Genomic DNA, 17,980 nt, shown 5'->3' on the forward strand with positions numbered 1-17,980 from the left:
GGTTCATTGCATGAAAGGAGTTACCTATAAGGTGCGTCTCCTGCAGGAAGACAACATCTGGTGAAATACGTTTTAAGTACTGCAGGACCACACCACGCTTAATCCTATCCCCCAGGCCGTTAACATTCCATGACAACACAGCCAAATCCCTACCCCCCATCATACGTCGAAACAATCGGTCGTCCCCCATCGAGCATCCTAAAAACAACAACATAGTAGCGGGTTTGCCCTGCGGTGCTAACAAACAACACACCCCCCCCACCCCCCGGTCCCAACAAAACTCCCCCCTCCCTGCACCCCTGCATGAGCCCAGACAGCCCCCCCAAAGTGCAGTGTGCCTGTCGCCCCATAGCTGAAATACTAACTAGTCCCCCAGAGGAGGAGGGAAGCCCCCAACAGACCCCGCACAGCCTCCATAGGAGGGGAAAATACGCAATCAATAAATGGTGAAGGAACAACGTCCAGAGCAAGGCCTATGCAGTCACCCCTCAACTCTGCTCCGGCGGGCCCTCCTCGCCAGCCGCGCCCCCCCCGCCCCCCCGGCCCCGATCTCCAGTCAGAGTGTCCAGCCAGTCCCCAGCCGCCTCGGGCCGGTCGAAGAAGTGTGTGCGACCATCCACCTCTACCCTCAGCTTAGCTGGAAAGAGCATTGAGTACTTGAGGTTCAGGTCCCTTAGGCGACGTTTAACACCAAGAAAGCTCTGCCGCTGCTTCTGGACCGCCGGGGTAAAGTCTGGGTAGAAATGTACCTCCATGTTGTCAAGCTTGACCGGTCCCTGTTGTCTGGAGGTCTGGAGGATAGCATCTCTGTCCCGGAAATTAAAAATCCGGGCAATGAGAGGCCGCGGCGGGGCACCAGTCTTAGGTCTGCCCCCGGGGACCCGGTGAGCACGCTCCACCGCAAAAAGCTTACTCAGCCCCCGGGGCTGGAGGTGGGTCAGGATCAACTCTTCCACGAAAAGATCCGCCGCCTCCGCCTCTCGTCCCTCCGGCACCCCCACAATACGGACATTATTCCTCCGGGCCCGACCCTCGGAGTCCTCCAGTCGCCGGTCCATCAGGGCGCTCGCCTGGCCAAGCCGGCGCACCTCCTTCTGGAGGGCCACCACGTCTGTCGTGAGGCTCGTTGTGGTGTGGGCCAGGGAGTCGACTCGGTCGTTTGTTTTGGACAAGTCTGCCCTCACAAGGCTCACATCCACCAGGACCGAGTCTATTTTTTGCGCTAAGGTGTCGAAACGCTGGTCCACCGAGGCCTTCATCTCTGCGATGGCGCCCATGACGTCCCGGAGGGTCAGATCCACCGGATGAGCGGATGCCTCCGTCGGGCCCACCGGGGATGCACGCGATGTCTCCGGAGAACCCTTCTGGAGCGTGTAGCGGTCCATACTGTTGGCCTGGTGCGCCGTGCCACGGCGGGTCGTCTTCACCTTCGCCCGGTCGCCATCTTGTTTGGTGGACATGCTGGCTCTTCCACCGTCGTGCCAAGCACCCCAAACGGGCCGCTATACCAAGTCACGGGTGCCAGGGGGGGGGCAGGGGCGACCACCGAACCGCGGGTCAACCCACCGCCGGCGGGTCAGCCGGGCTCCTGGACAAGGCCACACCACCACACCCCGCTCCGCAGTCCGACCCCGCTTGAGAGCTAGGAGGGCGCAAAAGCGAAAGTGAAAGTGCGGGGTACGCCAGTCGCCCAGCCCCGTTCGCCGCTGTTATTCACTTTGTCCCCGGATCGCCCCACTACTCCAATCCGGGGGGGCCGGCGAGGAGAAGGCCACAACCTTCGATCGATGCTCCCACCGGCGTCCGGGGTCCGATTCGAGCCCAAAAAACGGGTGGCGCCTCAGCTCCGGTTCCCCAACACAGTCCCCTCAACAAGGACAGGATATCGCCAGGATTAATTCAGGAGGTCGCGGAGGTCCCCGGGAGCCTCGCACCTACGCGGCCATCTTGGTTGCGCGCTAGGCTCCTCCTCCCCGTATGCATTGTTGATTGTTCCGACAGCTCGTCACATGGGCACGCCATTAGACCCTCTTTCCAGTCGTGATTTTTTGGAAAGGCTACAAGCCTATGGAAAACATTCAATCTAAATCGTGTCAACAAAAAACGCTCAAATTGTGACTCGAAATAGGTCAAATATGGTTCCATTTCCAATGTGGTCATGACTATCAAGGAGTGTTGAGTAGATTTTTTATTTATCTCCTTGCTCAACCGTAATTCTTCCATATGGCTAAGGGCCCTTATTTTTAGGTCTTTCTTCGAGATTTCAGCAATTTGTTCAGGGTTAGCATAGTATTTGTTGAGCCCCAAATCTATGAGGAGGTTTTTCACGTAAAGCAGCCACTCGATTTTCCCCGCATGTTCCAAAGACATGCAATCGGCCACTATCTCTTTTGTGAGTGAGTTTTTTGTTGACGTCCAAATACGGCGCCACAACAAAAGAGGTTGGATTTTGGCCAAATCTTCAATATGGGGAAGACCAAGTTCTGCATGGCAGGCGAAGGTAGATGCTCGCTTGGGTGCCATCAGTAGGAATCTCATAAATGTATTCTCTGCTACCTGGAGGGCGTTGGTGTTTTTATGTCCCCACAACCCCGCCCCATAAAGTGCGGTGGAATGACACTTTGCTTTATAGATGCGGAGGAGCTCTACTGGTGGCCTCTTTCCAAGCTTCTGGGAGAATTTTATGAGGGCAATGATTGCTCGCAGAAGTTGGTGTTTGCGGGCTTCAATAGCCGCTTTCCAGTTAAGTTTGTCATCTATCATGACTCCAAGATATGGATATTGTGTAGTCAGATCCACTTTCTCTTTATCAAGATAGATAGACCTTCCCCTTTTCTTTCCCTTTCCTGCCTCCATCACGTATGTTTTTTAAATATTTATTTTGAGGTCCAAGCTACCCATGAACTTTGAATATCTATCTAAGGCTTTCTCCAACTCTCGCGGGGTACGTGCCAATATTACTGCGTCATCCGCATAGAGAAGGGCAGGGACGGGGCGATTTTTCACTCGTAAGAGGTCCTGAGCCCCTCTCAACATCTCTGCCTCAAGACCATTAGTATAGAGGGAGAAAAGAAAGGGGGCCAGGACACACCCCTGCCTCACGCCCCTCTCCACGTTAAAGGAGTCAGATAATTCGCCCTGCGTTCCGAAGCGGACCCTAGATGAGGCATTAGAATATAGTGCCCGAAGAAGATGTGCGAGGGCTGGGTCTATACCCATATGCATGAGAACTGACCACAGCTTCGAGTGGGAGACGCAGTCGAAGGCCGCGGAGAGGTCAACATAAACCATGTATAGCCTTCCTTGCTTTGCTGAAACATATTTACCCATTAGTAACGCTAGGTTCAAAGCCTGTTCGGTTGTTCCGAAGCCCTCTCGGAAGCCGAACTGGATGTCAGATAATATATTACGGTCATCTACCCAGTCCTGTAGGCGCTGGAGAACCACTCTGCCCAGGGTTTTACCAAGCGAGTCCAATAATGAAATTGGCCTATAACAGGTCACATCTTCCCTGTTTCCCTTTTTAAAAATGGGAACCATAATCGATTGGGTCCAAGTTTTAATTAGACCACACTTCATTGTTGCATCAAACACTTTTTTTTAAATTGGGGCCCACAGGTCTAATTTTAACTTAAAAAAATCGACTGGTACACCATCTGGACCAGGGGCTTTTCCACTTTTGCTCTTTTTAACCGCATTTATAACTTCATTTAATTCAAAATTTAAGGGGATTGGAAATAAACTTTCTTGTAGAGTCTGATTGTTCTCCTCTGATAGATCTACTCCTATTTCTTTGCCAAAAACTTTGGAAAAGTGGTTTGCCCCTATTGAGCCCTCAATCGCTACTTCTACTCTTGGCATGCCGCTGGTATCTATCAAGAAGGGGGACTTCACTACCTTCCAGAACTGCTCACTATTCCGGTTCCGGGAGCTCTCATATAGTTGGTCCCAGAGCACTTTTTTCAGTTCTTGTTTTCTACTTTTGCAGGCTAGACGATAGAGCCTCCTTAGTCTACGTATTTCCTCTTGATCTCTTACGGATTTCGTCAGCGCTTTTTTTAAGGATTTGGGATTTGTGGGTCAGAGTACACTTATGGTCAAACCACCTTTTTTTTCTGGCCTTATTCCCTTTCATATTTCGAGTTAGAAAGTCCTTTACCTTCTCCATAATTGAACTAAAATTATGCAAAAGTTCTTCTTCGCTAGTATCATTATCGAGGCACTTCACAATAGCAGGATATGCAGCGTAAACCACCTTGTTTATCATGTCCACTGGGTCTATCGTTCCCCAGCCTATGGCATAGCCATTTATTTTTGTGAGGTAGATATTGTTCTGGGTAAGTGTGGCCATTATCGGGTGCGAGGTATATTGCCCCTGGTCAATGACCAAATCAAAAGCCAGAGCGGCATGATCGCTTAAAGTATTGACTATCAGTCTAAAACTCTGAGTTTTGCTTTCGAGTGTTGCTGAAACCAATATATAGTCAATCGTTGACTCCCATCCTCTACCCAGATATGTGGCTTGTAGCTGGCCAGATGCAGTGTTAGTTTCGTTCAAGATTACTAGGCCTAACTCTGACAGTGTTTCGTTTAGGAGGTCGCCTACTTTAGTGTGGCAGAAGTGGGTCACATACTTATCTATTTCTTCTGCCATACCACAGATATTACTATTTTTTACTTCGCAGGGGTGATGGTTAAAATCACCGCCCCAAACGATACTTGGGACATCTGATCCTTGCATTTTTTTTGTCAGGATAGAGAGTTTATTGCGGAGAGTCCCAAGTAAATTTAATCTCTCATTTTCCGGGACATTATCATATGTATTCACTTGAACTATTGTCCCATTCTTCGGAAATGAGAGTTTCAATATCTGATAATTAGGGTATAGGCTAATTGGTGTTACTTTTAGGCCGGATATGATATTTTTTATGTATACCGTCAGGCCCCCCTTGGCCCTGCCATGAGGGCCTGCCACTGCCGCTGAGAAGTAAGTTTTATAGCCCATTAAATGCTGTTCATTGGTAGACCATGTCTCCTGTAAACAGATTACGTGGTAATCTTGGGTGAATTCCAACAAACTTCCGTTCATTATTTTGGTTCGTGATCCTGCAATATTCCATGACATGATTTGTATTATAATGTCATCCTTTCTAGAGTCTAAACATTTATTTATACAGGATGCCTCTACTACTGGTACATACTCTGGGGGATTTAGCACTTCGTCAGCCATCTGCATAGGATGTTTACTACAATTATCCTCAAGAGTAAAGGTGTCAGCTCCTTTAGATGATGTTAAAATTGGAGCTGGGGAGAGGTTGCTACTTTCCATTCCTTGTATTTCTATATTTTCACATAGGGGAATAATACCGTTAGAGACAGTATGATTTCTCGCAGTAGAATTTTGTATTCGGGCCTGTTCTAAATTGAGTCAATCTATGTTTTCTAGACCACCCAGAGCTGAAAAACGATTATAAGTAGGTATGTTGAACCTCTGTTGTGGCTGGGCATAACTATTCTGATGTATTGGATTTATGGTCTGAAGTGGGTATTGATTGTTAGTCGAACAGTTCCAAGACTGGGGGTTAGACAGATGTTTACGAGCGTTTCGACAGAAAAATTGCTGGTCTGCTTCCCTCCAGTCTTGGAAAAAATCTTTTACAGAGTGAGGTTTAAGGTGGGAAATCAGTTCTCATGGATAAAAGTAGTTGACATAGTGTGTAGAAATGACATCCCTTCCTCTAGCTTCATACCAGTCGCCAATACATCTAACAGCTCTATGGTCCCTGAAGTTTATAATTATCACATCCCCCTTCCTTTCCTGTGGTCTTGTTCCCACCCAGCTCGTTCTTCTCACCATTAAAAGTTCCCCATTTATGTGCGCGGGAAGAGGTCGATTTTGATTCAGCCAATAGATGGTTTTATTTTTTAGGGCATAATGGTCCTCCCTGGAGCCCTCTGGAAGTTCAGGTACCCCTGTCATGATAATCGTATATGGAGCTGATTCCGGGGGTAGATCCACTCTTCTAGTTGGTGGAATATACTGGCGCTGAGTGAGCTGTTCCCGATTTCCATTATCTATTTCATATTTTGTTGATGTGCTATTTTTTCCCTCAGAGTTATTTATGTTTTTATTTTTTGGGTCTTCATCATTTCCTCTCGTTTCAAATATGGAACTACTGCCCACCCTTGTCTCCCTGTCTATTTCTTTGTCATTTAGTGGGGTATTGGTTTTACTATTATCTGCAGTTTTTTTTGGTAACTTTCCCGCAGATTTTTCCCCCAATACCATATGCGTTTTTCTTAAAGTGCCACTAGTTGATGGTTGTTCTCGCAAAGTAGGGAGAGAGGTGGCTAGATCAACAGTGACAGTTTTAGTCGGAGTTTTTAGAAGTTCAGTTAAGGTCAGATTATTCCCTTGCATTTGCTTGCCCAAATCATCCAGGTGTAGGCTTATTAGTCTAGTCCTCTCGAGGAGGGGAAGTAAGAGGGACTTAACCATAGTCTCTATTTTTATAAGTAGTTCACCCAGGGAGTCCGTATCAGTGGATAACCCTATGTTGTTGGTATTTAAGGAGGGGTTATTTATTGCTACAAGGCCAGTGGGAGTCAAGGTTTGTGCTATGGGTTTGGGCTTCTCCTTCTTAGGCAGAGATGGTATAACAGGAGAACCTTGTCTCTTTCTTGAGATGTGTCTGATATCGGGAGGCCCTATTATCGGTGGAGAGGATATTACCAGGTTTGGTGAATCTGATAGCCCTGATATGGATAAGCTAATTGTGTGGTCAGTAGAGGGAACCATACCTGGGGAATTTGTGCATAAGGCTATTTTGTCCCTTTCGGGAATGAAGCCTACTCCCTCATTCATTACCCCCGGAGAGAGTGCTTTTCCAATTGTGCCCAATGAGGAGCGTTTGCCAGTTAACAGGTCAAGGGATAAACGTTTTTCTGTCTCAGCAATTTCCTTCTCTAAGACGGTGGTTATACGTTTGAAGAAATGATCTATAGTGCCAGAGACAGGGCCATTAGATGTGTTAACAGTTACAGACCGTGATTTTCCTGCGTCTGATGGCATATTTTTGGGCTACACAACAATACTAAGGGAAAACAGTATATAAACAGATCCAAGATTACGACGGTACAAAGTCCGAGGCTTACGGGTCTTTGTGACAGTATGGAAATACAGCTCTTACCGCGCAGTAAAAGTTAAGAGGGTGGCCCGTCCCGTCCTCAATCGTCCTCTAACGGCCTCAAACGGCCCGCTCTTTGACCGGTCTTCGCTCCGGGCGCGTCCCGCTGGCGCGTGGGGGCGGGACTCTTATGATGGAGAAAAAGTCAGAGAGGAGGCGGGGCCGGGAAGAGGAGACAGGTGTGCTGGGTCAACTCAGCAGCAAGCACCCTGGTCCTCGCAGTCCCGGGGATGTAAGGTTTGTTGCGGCCTCTCCAAGCCCAGCGCGGCGTCCTTTAGGCTCGAGCGTCTCAGGCAGGCAAAGAGACCAGCTCCACGATGTCCACAGTCCAAATGCGGCGAGCGGCTCCCGTGAAGCGGGGGCCGCGAGAAGTAAGGAGGTTGATGGAGGCGGGGCCGGGAAGAGGAGACAGGTGTGCTGGGTCAACTCAGCAGCAAGCACCCTGGTCCTCGCAGTCCCGGGGATGTAAGGTTTGTTGCGGCCTCTCCAAGCCCAGCGCGGCGTCCTTTAGGCTCGAGCGTCTCAGGCAGGCAAAGAGACCAGCTCCACGATGTCCACAGTCAAAATGCGGCGAGCGGCTCCCGCGAAGCGGGGGCCGCGAGAAGTAAGGAGGTTGATGGAGGCGGGGCCGGGAAGAGGAGACAGGTGTGCTGGGTCAACTCAGCAGCAAGCACCCTGGTCCTTGCAGTCCCGGGGATGTAAGGTTTGTTGCGGCCTCTCCAAGCCCAGCGCGGCGTCCTTTAGGCTCGAACGTCTCAGGCAGGCAAAGAGACCAGCTCCACGATGTCCACAGTCCAAATGCGGCGAGCGGCACCCATGAAGCGGGGGCCGCGAGAAGTAAGGAGGTTGATGGAGACCTTATGTAGATTACGTTATCATGGAAAAGAAAGTAAACTTGTTAGCAGAGCAATGAAACTTAGGCTTCACTCTTACACGCCATAGAAATGCAATCATATACGTACATTTGACATTATATTCACTGTGTGCCTTTGCCCAAAGAACTGGGTTCCCGGTAGTGAGGTAATCACTACCTCCTTAACTTCATCAGCGTCTGTGAAGCATTTAAATGTATGAATTAAATGTACTCACTGTAGAGACTAGAGATTTATATACGTGCGCACTAATATTCTGTTTAAACATTTAGGACCACATGCATCAAGCATATTTGTCCTCGCAAACGGGCCAATTGTGAGAGCAAAAAGGCCTTTTCTGATGCATCAAAGGCTTTCCATTCGCAACTTATGTAATCACAATTTTTTGCGATTTCCTAAATTGCGATTGCATTTAGGGAATTGCAATTTGTGATTCCCGAAATGCGATGAATCAAGCCTTTCCTAAATGCAAACTGTGCATTTAGGAAACGCTAATTACCATCAACTTCAAGTTGATGGTAAAGTTGATTGTAATTTGCGCATTCAAGTGACATGTGGGGCACACACATGCCCACATGTGCACACTAACCTTTTTGGGGGGTGCATCAGGGGCGCCTTAGGCCTCCTGGCACCCTTGGAATTGCAGTCTCAATTTGCGATTACCAATTTGGTAATTGCAATTTTCGAATCCATTCCTATTCATTGCTAGGGGCCTTTAGGCCCATGGGAATGAATGGAGTGACATTACCTAATAGCGATTCGCAATTTGCAAATCGCTATTAGGTAATGTTTAGGAATCGCAATTCATTTTGCAATTCCTACATGCATAAGGAATTGCAATTCTTAAATAGCGATTCCTTAAAAATAGCTATTTAGGAATTGCAACTTCTTATGTTGATGCATGTGGCAGTAAATCATGTATTCTTTATTCACGTTTTTGCACTTTCACTTCAAGTTATAATTTTGGTTTGCATATATACTGGATTGGGTGGTAATTCGATAAAAAACCCTTTAACTACATTCAGAGATTCCTGGTTCTTATTGTGGGGTCACATTGGCTTCATAAGTTAGAAGTGTATAGTTGATGCCTTTTCCGTTTCAATGCTCCAGGTCAGCTAATAAAGTTACATCTGACCAATGGGGAAAAATCTTTAACAACTTGACTAAGAGATTACGTTGTAAGGCAAAGCGCTCTTTCAGTAATAATACGAGAAACCTCTATCACTGAAAACACAGCTTAAATCCAGCATGAATCAATGCCACCAGGGTATTGAATCCCCATCAGAAAATTCCCCAATAAATGCTCTAGATGAATTCCAGTAATGCATACTGTATTTGCACTCCTTAGATTAACCTAGCTTCTCGGAATCTGGTCCCCACCTAGTTAGTCACAACCTGTCTTCTCATGACCCAGGTCCTTCCTACCACACTGTATCACACTGTCTCTTTTCTGCAATTTTTTTTCCAGCACCACTGTCAGTCATCAAAACTCATCGTTTTGGGCAATGTGAATGCTTTGCTTGAGAAACCAGATCCCTCATCACTTAAGTGCTAATTTTCATGCTTCGAAAATGTAAACTCACACAACTCATCACTGATACAACATTCTTACACACTCTGTAGGACTACCAAATATCTCAAAATATCAACACAGCTGCCTTTCATGCCAAGATAAAATAATAATAATTCCCAACATTTTAATTCATTTTGGTTTGTTAAAAGTATAAAACTATGAGGGGCATGGCTTCTGCGCCAAGCAAGATGGAGGCGAACCCCTGAGCTCCGTAGCGACGCGAAGCATCAGACCTGCAATTAGCCACCTTTCCCTCTAGTTTGGCTGATGTGGACAAGCCTTCCTGATGCTGTGCACTCCTGTATTGACTTTGACCGACAGGCGTTTATTGTGAGGTTCCTTGTGTACCCTGGGGCTGCGGAGGTGAGTCCTGTCAGAAGCGAGTAGCTGCCATTTCAGCAGTGCACCACTCGCTTTCTCTGCCCCTTGCTGCTTTCTCCTGCTACTTCGGGCCAACTGACAACAATATTAATGTTTTGCCACAGGAACATAGCGCTTTTAATACTGCAATACTCTTAATTTCTGGAGGCTTTTCTATATACTGACTTTGTGGTAAAAGTTCTTATATAATTAGTGAGTGGCCACTCACTCCACTAAATTTTCTGCAGGCAAGGATTTGAATAAGTTCCTCAACTGTGTCACTTTTTCATCCTGCAAACTCAATGTTAATAGTCAAGTCAAGTCAAAAAGCTTTATTTCGATAAAATTATATCATAAAAGCATTGGTGTGCGGACATATAAGGTGCAATATATCAAAAAAGGGGGAAAACTTATTGACGCCAAGGTACAGAATATAACAATTAAAAAAATGTACGTTTAAAAGTCAATTTGAGATATATTCATTAAAACATTTATGCAATAAAAACATGTTAAAAAAGGATTCATTGTTGTAAATGTAAACATTTGGCCCTAATATTCCAAGACCACGCGAAGAATTTTGCGACACCACAGACTAGCACTGGACTGGTGTCGTAACGTAATATTCTCAGTGCAACCCGGTAGTTCGACGTGCCCAGCAATCGACATACAGGTCCCAACCATCGACTTCTTGGATTTTTGTAGGCTGGGCATTCGAACATGATGTGCGCCGTATGTTCCACCAACCTACTACAGCTCAGGCAAGTGGACGGAGTTTGATGGGGTGGCTTCCATTTGCTCATATACTCGCGGGTTGCGTGTGTCGAGTTTAAATTGGATGTACAGTGATCTGTCTCTGGGGTTCTGTACAAAATCCAAATACGGCTCGAAGCTGACAGCCTGTTTATGCATAAAGAAAGCTTCAGTCAGGCTGCCTAGATTGGGACTACTAGATTCCTGAGTGTCTATCCATGTCCAATAAGCTTTCTTCAAGACTGTCTTGCTCAGGGGTGCACCTTGCTCCCAAACTTCATTAAGGCCTAGCGACAAGAGAGACTTCTTAATGCAGCGTAACCAAGTGATTTTATGGGACCCCGGGGAATTTATTATTTCTCTTAGGCCCTCAGTATATTTCGCTAGTTCACGGGTACGCCATAATCGAGCCCAAAAGAGCAGGGGACGTAATCTTGCCATGTCTTTTATCGTGCGTCTACCCAAATCTCTTAAAAGAGGCTTGAGTGGGGTTCCCCTTGGGAGTGAGACCAACTCTCTCATAAATTTATTTCAGACCTGGAGATGTCCTCGAGATTGTCTAGCCCCAAAGTTCGGCTCCATACAGTGCCGAACCTACAGCTTTAGCCTGATAAATCACCAGCGCAGGAGCGATTGGTCTGCTATGCGAGGTACGATGTTCTTTGCTAATTGTTCCCGCTGCCCGTTTATGATTTAGCAGCATTTTGTCAATATGGGGTCTCCAACTCAATCTATCGGAGATTCTTATACCAAGATAGTCGAATGTTTTGACAAGCTCCAAGGGTGCACCATCAAGCTTAAGAGTGACATTAGATGGTTTTCATGAGTTAAATGAGAGGAGCTTGGTTTTTAGGGTATTGATATTCAAGCCTCTCTGGATACAGAACAAGTGAAATCTGTCCAGGAGCTTTTGCAGTCATACCGGGGTTTTGGAGATTAGCAAGGTGTCGTCAGCGAATAATAATGTGGGGACTCGATCACCAGCCAATGCCGGGGCGTCAGCAGGGACATCTTGTAGGAACTTCACCACCCCATTTACGAACAGAGAAAAAAGGGTGGGGGCCAGTACGCAGCCCTGTCGGACTCCCCTGTTTACATGGATCTTTGCAGTCTTCTGAGTCTGGGTACCCCATCTCACCTGGGCATAATTTCCTTCATGTAATCGGACCAAGAGGTCGAGGACAAGGGAGGGCAAACCCAAATCCCTCAAGACCTGCCATAAGCGATCTCGAGGGACTAGGTCGAAGGCGGTCTTCAGATCTATAAACGCCAAGTGGAGGCTACCCTTGCCAATCAGAACCACCTTCCAATATAGGAGGAGGAGTCTGAAGACCTGATCGATTGTGCTTATGTTTGGTCTGAAACCCGCTTGATAGTGGGAGACAATATTATTCTCGTTGACCCATATCAGGATTCTTTCTAGCAGGACCCTGCCAACAAACTTCTGACCAGCGTCAATGAGGCTGATGGGTCGGTAGTTGGCAGGGTCCTCCCTGGAACCCTTTTTGAATATTGGAATCACCTCGGCTCCTTTCCAAGATTCTGGGATGAGCGACCCCTTAAGAAGAGCATTAAGAAAAATAGCAAAATACTTTGCCCAATGTTTGGGGTCCGATCTATACAAGTCACCGGGGAGACCGTCGGGTCCAGGAGCCTTTGCTGGGACTATTTTGTTATTGGCAATCTCAACTTCCGCCTCTGTAAAAGGATCATATCCCTCGGGAGTGGGGGTTGTCATTGCAGTAAATACAGCAAACCGGGGGCTTTGGGTGTCTTCCCCAGAATAAAGTTTCATGAAGTGATCGAACCACTCCTGGCTCGTAATGTGGTTTGGGATTACATCGGGGTCACAACCTCTTGAGTGTCTGCAAAGGTTCCAGAAAGCATTTCCATCTTTGGCAAGGCTCGCAGCTTTGAGAGCCAACCAACGGGATTCCTCCCAGGCTTGCTTGGCTCCCAACACTGCCTTTCTGTATTCTTTCCTGGCAGTTCAAACTTGGTTGCAATCACGATTTTTAACAGCGAGTATTAGATTGTTCTTTTTTTGCCTGCACTCGGTATTATACCAAGAGTCTGGAACTTTATGCTAAATGGAATTTCTAAAAGAAGTAGGTGCCCAAAAGAGGGACCCAATCATCTCAACTGTATCTTTGTAGATATTCCTAGCCCTAAGATACCCATCTATATCGTCACTTACTCCCTGGAGTTCCGTAATTTTGTTTAATAAAATCCCCTTGATGGTCAAAAGTTTCTGGTCATCAGAGGAGATTTTAGACCATTTAAGGTGTCTCTTGGAGTTTGATGGAATGACTTCCTTAGTGGACATTGTTGAAAACTAAAACAGCGATATGATTAAGCATTCACTAAAGACATGAATTCTCCTTCCTTAGAACATGTTTCTTGTCTTATGTTGACTAATGTCTGGACTCCATCTTGTAATGTCATGTCTCCACGTGTTTTGCACGAGAAGAGTCCTTCCTTTTTGTTAGTTGCTCTTGTAATCTGCCTAGTAACAGTCTATAAATAGCTCCTTTGTCCGTCTGGCGCATGCCCAGACTTGACCACATGTTATCAGTTAGTCCTTGTTTGACCATGTTTTCGTGGGCTCAGGAAATTGTTAACTCCGCCCACATATTGATTCTGTATCGAAAATGTCCATAAAAGGTAATGCATTTTGCCTCATGTTGTATCCACCCACTTATGAGCCCCTCTGTTGTGTATAAAAGGGGACCGTGTACGCAAGTTCTTTGTGCTACTCTATGCAATACTGAAGAGTGTTGTATAGGTTGTAGGACCACCCTTAAGGGTTAATAAACTCTGTCTTTGTATTTGCAGTTTCCGTGCCAACTTCCTTCTAGTTTTCGTTACAGGAGAGCGAACCCTTGTATTCTGCGGGCCTAGCTGGGGCCTGTACTCATCAATTGGCGCCCGTCACGTGGGGCTCATCGGCGACTCGGATGCTCGAAGGACTGGTCGTGACGAAGGTGAGGAATTTGGCCGGGGATGTGATCACTGCCAGTGGCGTTTTTAGTCCTGGCATCCCGAGGTTTCTTCCTTCCCTTCCGAACTGACCTTCTGGGTAGCGCCGGTCCTCGACTGAGACCTCTTCTGTCGGTTTGCCGCGACAGCCGTTTGGGCGAATTTTGGAACTTGGCAGTTGGAATCTGGACACTCTTGATTGGTAAGAACCGTTGTACGGTACTTGCTCCGAGTTTTGAAGCCTGGGTTGGCTATTTGAGTTTGATTTGTGATGACCGGTCATATTTTGTATTGATTACTGTGAGAATATATGCGTTGCAACACATATAGGCAGGTAATGTGGAGATATTTCTCCGGAGTTGTGTAAATCTGAACGGCGCAAAGTTTAAGTGCCATTTTTGATAATACTGCATATTTTGCATTATTTTTGAGCATGCCTGCTTTTAGCACACTCCGTAAGTGGTGCTGCTGCTTTGGAAACCGGTTAAATCTCGAGGAATCTGCTCCAGCCCCCCCAGAGGGGACTCCTAATAGGGATATGTATGTGAAGCATGGTCTTTCCTCTATAATGTACAGCACAGTGTGGAGGAAATACACCAAAAAGGATCCTGAGTTACGATGGCCTTTGTATGGATCGTTTGATATGCGTAAGATTGAGTATGTGGAACAGTGTATGTGTAAACGGCGTGCTCGGCAAGACATGTTTGAATGTGTACGGTTATGGGTGAAGGAAGTGCGTGAGCGAGAGAAACGTGAGAAAGCTCTGTTTGATAAAGAGCAACGGAAAAATGATCATGTGAGAGCGCAGGAAGAGAAGCGTCGGGAGGAAAGAGAACTGGCGGAGAGACCATGGGCATCCGCAGAAATTTTTCCAGGGGGGGGGGCTAACCTGGCAAATGAAGGGGCGTGGCTAATGTTAATCAATAGGGGCGGGGCTAAAATGGCAGACAATCAGGATCGGGTAATGCTCAGGCCAAGCGGAGAAAAAAAAAGTAGTGAATTCTGCATTTGAAACTGGACAACAATTAGAGCACACATGAACCCTAAAATTACCCCCTGGCCTCTTAAAACTCATACATTCCCTGATCCCTAAACTTGTCCCCCTGGCACCCCAAAACCCATAACCCATACCCGCCCTCACCCCTAAAATTGTCCCCCTGGCACCCCAAAACCCATACCTGCCCTGAACCCTAAAATGTCCCCCCCTTGCACCCCAAAACCCATACCCACCCTGAACCCTAAAATTACCCCCCCTGGCACTCCAAAACCCATACCTGCCCTGAACCCTAAAATGTCCCCCCCTTGTATCCCAAAACCCATACCCACCCTGAACTATAAAATTACACCCCTTGTACCCCAAAACCCATACCCACACTGAACCCTAAAATTACCCCCGGCACACCAACACCCATACCCCCCCAGGAACCCTAAAATTACCCCCTGGCACCCCAAAACCCATACCCACCAAGACCCTAAAATTACCCCTGCCCCTCAAAACCCATACCCGCCCTGAACCCTAAAATTACCCCCCTTGCCCCTTAAAACCCATACCCGCCCTGAACCCCAAAATCACCCCCCTGGTACCCCAAAACTCATACCCACCCTGAACCCTAAAATTATCCCCTGGCACCCCAAAACCCATACCCACACTGCACCCTAAAATTACCCCCTGGCACACCAACACCCATACCCGCCTGGAACCCTAAAATTACCCCCTGGCACCCCAAAACCCATACCCACCCGGAACCCTAAAATTACCCCCTGGCACCCCAATCCCTAACCCACCCTGAACCCTAAAATTACTCCCTGGCTGCAAATTCAGGATGGTAAGTGTAAAAATTCAGGACAAAGGGTCAAAATTCAGGACGAAAATTCAGGACAAAAGGTACGTTTTACAGAAACATCAGAGGAAGTTGCGCGATAGTATAAAAGTAAGTAAATAGACAACCACTTAAATACAAGTCAAAATCAAGTTGAGGCAATCGTGCACTTCACGGTTTTTTGGTATGCGCACAGCTTTGAGCAACTGTGCAGGTCTTTTTGAGGTATTTCATATGATAATAATCTATTTATATGGTTACTGCACTGGGTTAGCCAGTCTGATGTTTTGTTTACAACTCATGGTCTTGAGCAGACATGTATGGTGCGAGAAGTGCTCAGGAAGATCTGCTCGGATAGACTTTGTTACCAGCATCTCATATCTGAATGCCATTGTGAGATGTAAAAGCGGCAAGCATAGGTGATTTAAAGGGAGGATTGCTGTGATGACCCCACTGTAGGGAACGCATTATGGGTGTTTCAGCAAGTGGAACTTAAAATATGGAATCTGACTTTGCTTATGGGGGCTTCGCAGAGAGTTGCACTAGCTGACGGAAGTCACAATGGTGCTTTTCCCTGCAGCTTTCTTAAAGAAAGCACTGTCAATACACTATTACATAGTTTATTTTTGACACCTTGCCTATTGTTACAAACACAATATACATCTCAAGCACAGCTTATGGCACTATGAGGCTCTCCCTAAAACCTTACACCCAAGACAAAGCATGCAAACATTTACAATTACTAGTGTAACATTCAAGTAGTAGTTGGGTGTCACTCAAAATGTTGTATGTATGATGTATCAAATACAGAATAGTAATACATAGGCAAGGGAGTAGCCAGAAAATTGAAATACCTCCCACTTTGAACTAAAGCTCTTATGGCACCAAGAAAGCAAAGTAAGTCATCATAACCCTCCCCAGAAGAGGTATATTGTCCAGGGATCTAGTCATTCATCCTTCCATCAAACCCCTGACAGCTACTATTTCAAATTGTAACGCCCTGAACGTCTCAGGATCGTTTAACAGACACGATAATGAGAACGCAACCACTTGTGAAGGTTTAGTTATTTTAATGAAGGCAAAAATAATACAAGGAATAAACAAAGGTTATAGTCACTGGAATCCTCCAGGCTAAGTACGTTACCAGCCCACAGCACGGATGGTCCTAACCGTCCTCTGCATATACGCCGATCCCGGCGTATGCCAACAGAGGGCAGAAATGAAATGGCCGACAATGCCAATCGGTAGGCTGTGAGGGGCACGAAGAGTGTTGGGGAGAATCGAGGAGTCAGGGAAACACCCAGCCGGGGTCTCTACCTGAAGGGAGCAGCCGCTCAACCTCTTCCTCAGACTGCACCGGGACACGGAGTCACCTCCTTGTGATGCGTCACCGATACCCCAATCACAAGCAAAGAAGACTGAACCGAGAGCAGCCGCTCGATCGATCCCGTGGACTTCCGAGTCTGTAACGCGGCAAACACCTCCTGGTGTGCGTTACAGCTGGCAGTCCCTGTATCTCTGGTCGGGCTGGGAGTTACGACTCCAACCAGCAAAAGCGCCACTGCGCTTTGACTCAGCCGAGTCAAAAAGCGAAGCTCAATGGTTATCCGATAGAGCTTCCGGGTCCTTCACAGGTGACGATGGGGCAAGACACGGCCCAGGGAGTAACGACTCGACCTACCTCCGTTCTTGCCTTACTGGAGCACCACTCCGGAACACTGCTCTTCACTAAGCAGGTACGTCGGTGTAAACACAATATCCGACAGCGTTGTACCTCCCGGTTCCTCCCTTTATAGGGCGTGTTTTCCTTGAGTTATGTAACAGCTCTCCTGTTTACATAAGGGCGTGTTTTCCTTGAGTTATGTAACAGCTCTCCTGTTTACATAAGGGCGTGTTTTCCTTGAGTTATGTAACAGCTCTCCTGTTTACATAAGGGCGTGTTTTCCTTGAGTTATGTAACAGCTCTCCTGTTTACATAAGGGCGTGTTTTCCTTGAGTTATGTAACAGCTCTCCTGTTTACATAACCTCTCAACCGCTAAGCATCCTGGGAGATGTAGTCCGTTTTCGCTGGTTACCGTTTTCCTCCCCTCGCATGACAGGAATTCTTGACAGTACATCCTCCCTCTCAGCGGCTCCCCACGGGTCCAGCGCTGGCAGGAAAACGCCGATGGAACAAGGAGACCAAGCGCGGAGCATGAACCCCTTCAGCCGGTTCCCATGACTGCTCCTCCGGGCCATAGCCTTTCCACGCAACCAGGTATCACAGCTTCCCCCTGCGCCATTTGGACGCCCGTATGCCCGACACTTCATACTCCACCTCCGACTCCACGCATACCGGCCTAGGTGTCCCAGACGGCTTGGAGGGTGCTGGTTTGAGCAATGATACATGAAAGACAGGGTGTATCCGCAATGACTGGGGCAAGCACACCTTCACGTTC

Source organism: Triturus cristatus, chromosome 10, assembly GCF_964204655.1.
Source record: "Triturus cristatus chromosome 10, aTriCri1.1, whole genome shotgun sequence".
Classification (NCBI taxonomy): domain Eukaryota; kingdom Metazoa; phylum Chordata; class Amphibia; order Caudata; family Salamandridae; genus Triturus; species Triturus cristatus.